This window comes from Ochotona princeps, chromosome 3, assembly GCF_030435755.1.
Source record: "Ochotona princeps isolate mOchPri1 chromosome 3, mOchPri1.hap1, whole genome shotgun sequence".
NCBI lineage: Eukaryota > Metazoa > Chordata > Mammalia > Lagomorpha > Ochotonidae > Ochotona > Ochotona princeps.
The window spans coordinates 22,197,083-22,206,902 of NC_080834.1; the positions used below are offsets into that span (position 1 = coordinate 22,197,083).

Sequence of the window (9,820 nt, forward strand, 5' to 3'; positions counted from 1 at the left end):
ATTGTTTTGTTGACTTTAGTTTGCGTCTTTCTTTGATTTGGAGGACCACTTTTACTAACAAGCATAGGATGGTGGGAAGTCTGGCAATCTTATATGGGCTCTTCAGCTTCTTCAAAATGCACGCCTGCATCTAGACTTCATCATGCACATCTGCCCTCAGCCAAAAGAAAACATGCTTGGAAGTGGTGTTTGGTTTTAAAAGTAGAAGTCACTTTGTTCAACCATGAAGGATTCAAACCCATGTGACTATCTCAACACTTGCGCAAGCACTGGACGCCAGGCCAGAGAAGACAGATAGTGATGCTGGAACCAACTTTCTCTGCCCATAACTCTAAAACAGGAAGTTCTCCAAAACTGTTCCAGAAATCACTGCAGTGCGCTGAATTTCTTTTTTTTTGTTTTTGTTTTTGTTTTTTAAGATTTTTTATTATTATTGGAAAGCCGGATATACAGAGAGGAGGAGAGACAGAGCAAGATCTTCCATCCGATGTTTCACTCCCCAAGTGAGCCGCAAAGGGGTGGTGCTGCGCCAATCCGATGCCGGGAACCAGGAACCTCTTCCGGGTCTCCCACACGGGTGCAGGGTCCCAAGGCTTTGGGCCGTCCTCGACTGCTTTCCCAGGCCACAAGCAGGGAGCTGGATGGGAAGCGGAGCTGCCGGGATTAGAACCGGCGCCCATATGGGATCCCGGTGCGTTCAAGGTAAGGACTTTAGCTGGTAGGCCACGCCGCCGGGCCCAGTGCGCTGAATTTCTGACCATCCTCAATTGACCATGTGTATCCACAACACTAACAGGCCAGGAGTGGTAGTCTAGTGGCTAAAGTCCTCACTTTGCATGCACTGGGATCCCGTATGGGTACCAGTTCTAATCCTGGCAGCTCCACTTCCCATCCAACTCTCTGCTTGTGGCCTGGGAAAGAAGTAGAGGACAGCCCAAAGCCTGGGGACCCTGCATCTGCGTGGTGGATCTGGAAGAAGTTCCTGGCTCCTGGCTTCGGTTCGGTGCAGCATCGGCCATTGCAGTCACTTGGAAGTGAATCATCGAACGAAAGATCTTCCTCTCCATCTCTCCTCTTCCCTGTATATCTAACTTTCCCCCCCAAAAAAGTAATAAATAAATAAACATTAAAAAATAGGAGAGAACAGCTTATTCCCTAGCTACCACGGCTTCTTAAGCATAAGCCTTTATCCTTTATGTCTTTCACAACTCATTTTAATGCATCTCTTTGGCAGGTTCTGACCTAACCCGCGGAGTTAAGGTGAGTTGGAGAAATTGTTAACATCCTTCCCAAGGAAGCAAGGAGTTACAGCGACCAAAAACATAACGCACAATTTGTGTGTGTGTCTGACGTAACAATTTTACTTTCACAATTATGAAAACGTGGTACATTTCTGTACAGGATGGAGCAGAGTCTATGTAGTGAAGAGTAGTTATTTTCTATATATGTATTTCAAGAAATGCAGCTTCATTTTCTTATCCTTAATGTGAGCACATGTGCACATTTGCCTCAGAGTTTTAATGGATTTGTCATTATTTACCATCTCAAAAATTATATAGTTTTCTATACAGCCTCAGATGTGGCTAAAAATTGCCTGTCAACATTTATCTATACAGATTAAAAGCAGAGTGTTAATTATAATGTTTCCACTCATGTAGATAAATTAAATATTTTCTGCATGTTGTAAGTCTATCCTGTTGGAGTTTTTGTGTTGATTTATTCAAATCTAATTAAAATTAACATACTCAAGTTTTTGCGGGAGATCACCTTTGGAGCTCTGCCTCCTTGGCCTAAACTGGAGGTCACAGCCATGTGACACCCCTACAATACATCCAAACTAGACATTCAGCATAATAACAAAATAAACATATTATTAAACTTATAAAGAAGAGTGTTAGAGAAAAGATGAAGCTGAAACATATATCTTGATCATTTACCATTAAAGATTCTTGTTTCATTTCTCCAATGAGTCACTGAATTTAATAACTGTAATTATCATATTCCAAAATCTTTCCGTATTAAAAAAAATCTGAAAATCATGCTTCTGCCAAACCTGCCTGGAATTGATTAAATGCAAAATATACAAAGACATTTGTTACTTTATAATACGTAATTTTCAAAACATAAGAATACAATAATTTATAAATAGTAATTCTATGATCAGAAAAAGAAGACAATTCACGCCTTTTTATCTTAAAATCGTTTACAAAAAGAGTTCAGTAACATTAGCATCTAGTTCAGGATTTGGTTTTCGAGTGTAACTTTTTCTTCTCATCTGCTTCCATTTTGAGCTTAACTTTTTCAGCTTTAAAATCTCCCAATTTCTTATTCTTGGCTTTCTTAACCTTTCCCTTGGTGGCAGCTGCATCAATTTTAGTTTCAATGGAACCTTCCTTAAATTTCATACCTGGCTTTTCTTTTGGCAGAAAGAAAGTTTTCTTTCTTCTTGTCTCTTACTGAGAGCTTCTGCTTGTTTAGTCTTTCTTGCTTCCATTTTTTTGTTTTGTTTTGTATCTTCAGGCTTGCCTTCGGAAAGTCCTCACCACTAGCCAATTTCCTATGGCGGTGGGAATGGCGTGTGTTCTTTCTTAACAACTTTCTTCTTTGGCTCCCTGTACTTATTCACATTTTTGTGTTTGTAATTCAGAATCTTTTGCCAACTCTCATTTAATCATTAAGATTTTAATGTTATGTATTGGGTGAACATTCTTCATTCTAGGCCTACTCTTTGAAATGCTTTTAAACCACTAAATGGTCAAATAGCTGGAACTCTATTTCCCTGAACCATAATGTGAATTTGTTAAGAGTCCCAGTGCCTTCAATGTAGACCCTTTTGGACCGAAAGCCCCTGTGTTCTTTTTTACAAATCTCTCATTTCTCACTAAAGATCCTATTTTAATAATGTCATGTGCAATGTCATCCTGAAGAATCCACACTGTTCAAATGAGACACTCCTTGCTAACAATGTTATTAGGTCCCTGGCCCTAACAATGATACAGGGATTAAAAGTCTTCTTGCTAGTACAGTCAGGTCCAGGGTTGCTTAAACATGATGTTCAGTTAAGGCTTTGGGCACCAAACGCCAACATTCTTTGGAGAACAGAGAGCGAAGCTGCTGTCCTCCAGGAGGCCTCTGGAGTTGTGGTCTTTGGAGCAAGCTGCTTCCTTCCAACCCCCAGGAGCATCTGGGGAAGCAGCTTGGAGTCATCTCAGCTCTCTGGCTTCTGGTTACTGAGCTCACTTTTCCCATCGGTGACAGATAACTAGCTCAGCGACAAGGATGTCATTTTCATCAAAATGTCTCGCTTCTTACTTCTGTTGGCTGCTACTTGTCAACAATATCTGCTGAAGAGACCAACCATTTTCCCTACATAGTTTTCAGCTTCCTCGTGGAAGATTAGTTGGATGTATATGTGTATATTCTGGGGTTTCTATTCCATTCCATCGATCTTTTCTCTCTATTACCGGCACCAGACTGTTTTCGTTACCTCTGCCATGTAATCTACCTTGTGGTCTGGAATTGTTATTCCTCTAGCTTGATTTTTATTGTTCAAGATAACTCGGTCTATTCATTGTCTCTTGCGTTCCCAGATTAACTTTTACACTTGATCTTAGCCAAAAGGCTGGGAAGAGATCCAGATTATTTGTATCATCTTTTCTGTTTCTGAGAAGAATGTTGGGATTTTTATTGGAATCTCAGTGAATATATATATGACTTTCAGAAATACAGCCATTTTGATGATGTTGCTCTAGCTGATCCTGGGACATGGTAACTCTATTTCTAAATGTTTTCACAATATTTTATAATTTTCATCATAGGGGTCTTCCACATCTTTGGTTAGGCTAATTCTAAAGTGCTTAAGATTTTTTTCCACTGTTTAAAAGGTACTGCAATTGTGAGCTCTTTCTCAGCCATGCAATTATTTGCGTCTGTTAGGGCCATCCATTTATATTCATTAATTTTGCACACTGCTACCAGGAGCTAATTGTCTCTTTATTTAGTCTTTTGGTTCTTCTATGTCTAGACTCATGCTACCTTTGAACACGGATGATTTTAATTCCCAGTTTCTAATGAATCCTTTAACTTACTTTTCTCTCATAATAGCGCTAGTGAGGACTTCCAATATGTTAGATAGCAGTGGTGAAAAAGGAAATTCCAGTCTAGTTCCATATCTTAGTGGAAAACTTGCACTCTCTCCCTGCTTAGTATGATGCTGGCGCTGGTCTCTTCATACCTTACTCGTATTGTGTACAAAGCTCCATGTACCCCTTTCTTATGGTTTTTAGCACGAAGGGATTTTGGATTTCATTGATGCCTTTGCTGCCTCTAATGCCTCATCATTTCATTTTCATTATTCAGTTTCTTGTTGTTGTACTTAACTTTTTGGTTTTCATATATTGAACCATCCTGGCACACCTGGAGTAAGTCTCACCTGCTCAGGGTGAATCATCTGTCTGATGTATTGTTGGATTCTGACTAGTATTTTATTAAGCAGTTTTGTGTCTGTGTTGATCAGGGATATTGGTTCATACTTCTCTTTTTCTGTTGTGTCTGTATCTGGTTTGGTTTTAAGGTGATGTTGACTTCATAGAGTTGGAAAAGATTGCCTTCTTTTCTAGTGTTTTGAAGAGCTTACAGAGGACTGGGATACTTGCAACATTTTCTAGAATTCAGAAAGAAGCCATCTTGTCCTTTACTTTTCTTGTTGGAAGGGATTTAATTACTGATTGAATCTCTGTTGTGGTAATAGGCCTATTCACATTATTATTTGCTTCATGATTCAATTTTGGTAGATCACATTTGCCCAGAAATCGATTCATTTTTTTTCTAGGTCTTCTGATTCATTGGCATATAGTCACTTGTAATAGTTCTTGATTATTCTACTTATGTCCTAATACTTCCTTTACCATCTGTGAATCTATCAGTATATATTTTAGCTCTCCTTCCCTTGATCAGTTGGGCTAGTGGGAATCTATTTCATGGATTTGCTCTGATTACCAGGTCTTTGACTCATTGATCTTATTCACTGTTCTTTTGGTTTCTATTTGATTTATTTCTTCCCTTATTCTGATAATTTCTTTTTTTCTGCTAATATTGGGATTGTTTTTCTGCCTCCATCAGACACCTGGTTAGCCTATTACTGGCACCTTTCTAGTTTCTTGGCATGGGCACTAAATGCAACACTGTGTTCTTAGCCGTGCCTTGTCAGCATTCCACAAATTCTGGAATGTTGTGTTGATGCCTCCATTTGTTTCACGTAGGCTCTTTATTTAACTTGCTGCTTGATATCTTCAATAAACCTTTTTTTTAAAGCATATTGTTCCGCCTCCAGGTATTTGCATAGCTTCTGGGGCGTTTTAACTTGTTTGTCTCCAGTTTCACTCCATGATGGTCCAAGGAGTAACGTGGTATGATTTTATTTATATATTTTTTAATTTGCTGAGGCTTGTTTTGTGGTCTATAATATGATCAATCCTGGACAAGTTTCCATAAACTAATAGAAAGAAAAACTGTGTTCTGTGTTTGTGCAATGAAGGATTCTGCAGGTATCATTCAGATCTAGTTTTTGGTCACCTTAGTGAATTCTATTGTCCTGTTGCTAAGTTTCTGTCTTGATGTGTCCATTCAGGTTAGTGGGGTGTTAAGGTCCCCCACTATTTTTGTTCTAGAGTCTATTTTGACTTTAAAACCAATTAATATTTGTCTCACACAGCAAGATTCCCTGGAATTAGGTGTATACACATTTACTATTGTGAGTTCTTCCTGCTGAATGGATTCTTTGATCATTATGTAGTGTATCTCTTTATCTATGTTATTGCTTTTTACATTGAAATATAAATTATCAGGTGTTAGAACGGATGCACCAGCTCATTTTTGCTTTCCATTAATATCCTTTTCAATTCTTTGACTTTTAGTTTCCACATATCTTTGCTGGTGAGATGTGTCTCCTATAGGCAACAAATCATGACTTAAAAATATATATATATATTTTATATATATATATATATACATAATTTATTGGAAAGTTAGATATACAGAGAGGAAGAGAGACAGAGAGGAACATCTTCCACCCCATGATTCACTCCCAAAGCGACTACAATGGTCTGAGCTGAGCTGATCTGAAGCCAGATGATCAGAGCCTCTTCCGGGGTCTGTGAGTACAAGGTCCCAAAGCTTTGGACCATCCTTGACTGCTTTCCCAGGCCACAAGAAAGCAGCTGGATGAGAAGTGGGGCTGCCAGGATTAGAACAGGCCATTTGCTTTAGTTAGTCCTTAGTGTGTCTTATTTTTCACTTGGGCAACCAAGAGCAAGTCCTTGGCCCTATCTGAGAATAATCAAGGCAACTTGGACCACTGTAGTGTAGGAAACACACATTCCATCTGGCTCTTGCTTACGATAGCAGTTCATTTTCTGTAGATCTTTTTCATAAAAAGAAATTCCATCTATAGTCTCAGATGCTGGAGCAAAGGTCATTGTATCATAAAACAAACAAACAAAAAAATAAACGGGACTCTCCAAGATTTTATTTTAAATATGAAAATGGAATTTGAGTATTTAGAAATAAGTCATGAATTTTTATACAAATTCATGCCAATGAATACTTGTCTGAAAAATTGCATCTGAGTTTAAAATTTATTTCATAAGTTAAAAAAAAATGCATTCAGGGAGCAGGAATTTGCCCAGAGCTCACAGTGGAGTGCCTGGATGTCCTCCTTGAATCCAACTTCCACTTAATAACCGTGCAAAGTAGCGTTCCTCAATTCACCTTCTCTTTCTCTAAAGAAAAAATACATTTACAAATACGCATAAAACAGACAAAGCTACCTGCATAGAAAAACAGATCATCCATTGCCAAGGATGGGAATTGTGTCAGGATTTGAATACCAAAAGTCAACATAAGGCAGTTGTGAAATTGTCCATTATGACAATGAAAGAGGACATTTGAATATGCATGCTTGTCAAAATCTGTAGAACTGTACATTACAAAGATGAATTTCACAGTTTATCAGTTAAAATTCTGAAATAATAGCCAGAGATTTTCAAAAAATGGAAAGCGTGGTATTCAGGGCTAATGTTTTGCACAGTGCCTCAATTACTGCTGGGGATGACTGATCCCATATTGGTGTCCTTCGGCTTGCATCCTGACACCTGTTATAATCCGGCCTCCTGCTGTGGAGCGCCTTGAGCTGTAGCAGATAATGGTCCAAGTACATGGGTCTCTGCTACTCAGTGAGAGACTCAGATAGAATGTGTGGCTCCTGGTTTGAATCTCACCAGCCTGAGTTAGTGCGGACATTTGGGATGTAAATCAGTGGACGAAAGACTTCTCACTGTATATTTATCTGTCTGCCTTTCAAATAATATGTATGCAGTTGAGAACGTAAAAGCAAGTATTCCTTAAAAGTTTCAGACACAAACAAAAGTATATAAAATAATCATTTTCTTGTTATAATTTTACACATTTTGGCCTTGGAATGCAACCTCTTAAGTTTCAATGAAAGAAGGATGTCAGAATATGAATATCAATACCAACAAGAACAAAATGAAACCAATTCTTCAATTATCCTCTCCATGTACTTGCATTAAATCTCCCTAATGTAATGTAATAAGTAATAAAACATTTCACAAATAGCTAATCTACTAATATGCTAATTTACTTCATGGGCTGTTAAAAGTCAGTTTACTTTCAAAATAAAATATTAAAAATTCCGTATTTTTATTTTTGGTTGGAGTATAAAATGACACCATCATATGAGAAGATTGCTTTACAACATTTGTAACAGTAACCAAACACCTGACTCAACTGCATATTTTAAACAAAATCTCTTGGATGTTTGTAAGCTATATCTTAATAATAAAATTTAGATGTTTGGATTTTATCTGGCTTCCAAAAGTTGGTTTATAACTATCATTTTCTAATAAAATGAAGTGATATGTGTAAAGATTTGATGGACTGCAAGTCCTGAAACATATTTTGGGGCCAGAAAACAAAGGTTCTGGAAGGCCAGTGTTGTGGCACAGCAAGATAGGCTGCCACCTGCAATACTGGTTTCCATATGGGCACAATTCTAGTTCTGGCTGTGCTGTCTATGGCACAGCTCCTACTTATGGACTGGGAAAGCCACAAAGGGTCACTCATTACTTAAGAATGAGCCCATAGTGAAATAAGTAAATAGGCAAATATATGAAGGATAAGTGATAACTTTCCCCCGCTTTTAAGAATTCCAATTAATAGATACAGAATATGGTGACAGTGTGTGTGGGGGGGTAGAAGATGTACATTAGAATATTGCAGTAGTGATTCTCACATCAGACAAGGCAGATAAACGTGACATCCTAGACCTCTCTGTCTTTCCCTCTATCTCTGTAATGTTTTCAACTAAATAAATAAATCTCTCTCTCTCTTTTTTAAAGGAACATTCAGTTCATATTATTGTGCCAAGGTTAATTTCTTAAATAAACCACTATGATTAAGATTTATTATTATTACCATTATTATTATTATTGTTATCATTGGAAAGACAGATTTTAAAGAGAGTAGAAGAAACAAAGACCTTCCATGCATTGGTTTACACCCCAAATGACCACAACAGCTGGAACCTGCGTCAATTCGGAACCAGGAGCTTCTTTCGGGTCTCCCACGCTGGTGCAGGGTCCCAAGGCTTTTTCCATCCTCCACTGCTTTCCCAGGCCATACACAGTGAGCTGGATCAGGATGGGAAGTGGAGCAGCTGGGACATGGACTGGCACCCATATGGGATTCAGGAGTTTGCAAGGACAGAATTATCTGAGTCATCACACTGGGCCCAATCGTTAATATACTGACATATGAACACATTAAAGCATAAGGAGATGTATTTTTTGAATTTTGAAACTCTTCCAAAACACTAAGATTATCACAAAGTAATTTATGTTTAAAAGTTACAAATATTATTGACATTTCATGATTCAAAATATGATTAAAAATCCACCTTGAGCAATTACTCAAGCCTTTCATCTTAGAATTAAGTTAACAAAATTACAGTTCTGCATTGAACTCTTGCTCTATGCTGAAAACAGAGCTAATTCCCAAGAAAAGGGAGTAAAATGTCAAATTTTAATGATAACCTATCAATTTCACTCATTGATAAGTGATCAGACTTCAGCTACACAAAGGTATTTAAAATATAAGTAGGCACAATCCTGTACACTATTTCAGATCAATATCACTTTAAAATGGCATTAAAATTGTTTTCATGATACATTTTCCTAGTGCCTTATGAAAACTAGCTTTATAATTTATATAAAATTGTATTAAGCTTATTTTGGTTCACACATATGCCTCGCCATAAACATAATGGAAGATGTAACATTATTCTAATTATTTGTACTACTTTCTGGAAACCCATTTGTAAAAGGACTCTTACAGGGCAGGAGCTCAGAGCAGCAGGCATGATGCCAGTTTCGATGCCTACATTTTGCGTTTAGCTGTGGATGAGTGCCATCTGAACTCCCAACTGAAGTTTCATAACGTGCACCCTGGCAGGCGTGAATCCCAGGCACCATGCGGAACAGCTGGACCGCATTCCAAGCTCCTGTCTGTGGCCTGATCAAGCACTTGCTGCTCTGAATAGCTGAGAAGTGAGCAGGTGAACAAAGCATATTAATCTGCCTCTCTCTCCCCTTGTCTTTTTCTTTCTCTCTCCCTTGTGTGTGTGTTTGTCTTCTCAAAACCAATGATAGTCATAAATAAGTTTCTAAGCTCATTTATAGCTAAATTTCAAAAGCAAGAGAAACTCAATTCTTTAAGTATTAGTTTTTTCTAAGCATATTTGTTA

The 9,820-nt window shown here is 37.9% G+C and overlaps 1 pseudogene; it reads right to left on the minus strand.

Annotated features, from left to right (window-relative positions):
• Window positions 1-2,237: 2,237 nt before the first annotated feature.
• On the minus strand, window positions 2,238-9,548 carry LOC101520144 (KRR1 small subunit processome component homolog; annotated as a pseudogene).
• Window positions 9,549-9,820: the final 272 nt, after the last annotated feature.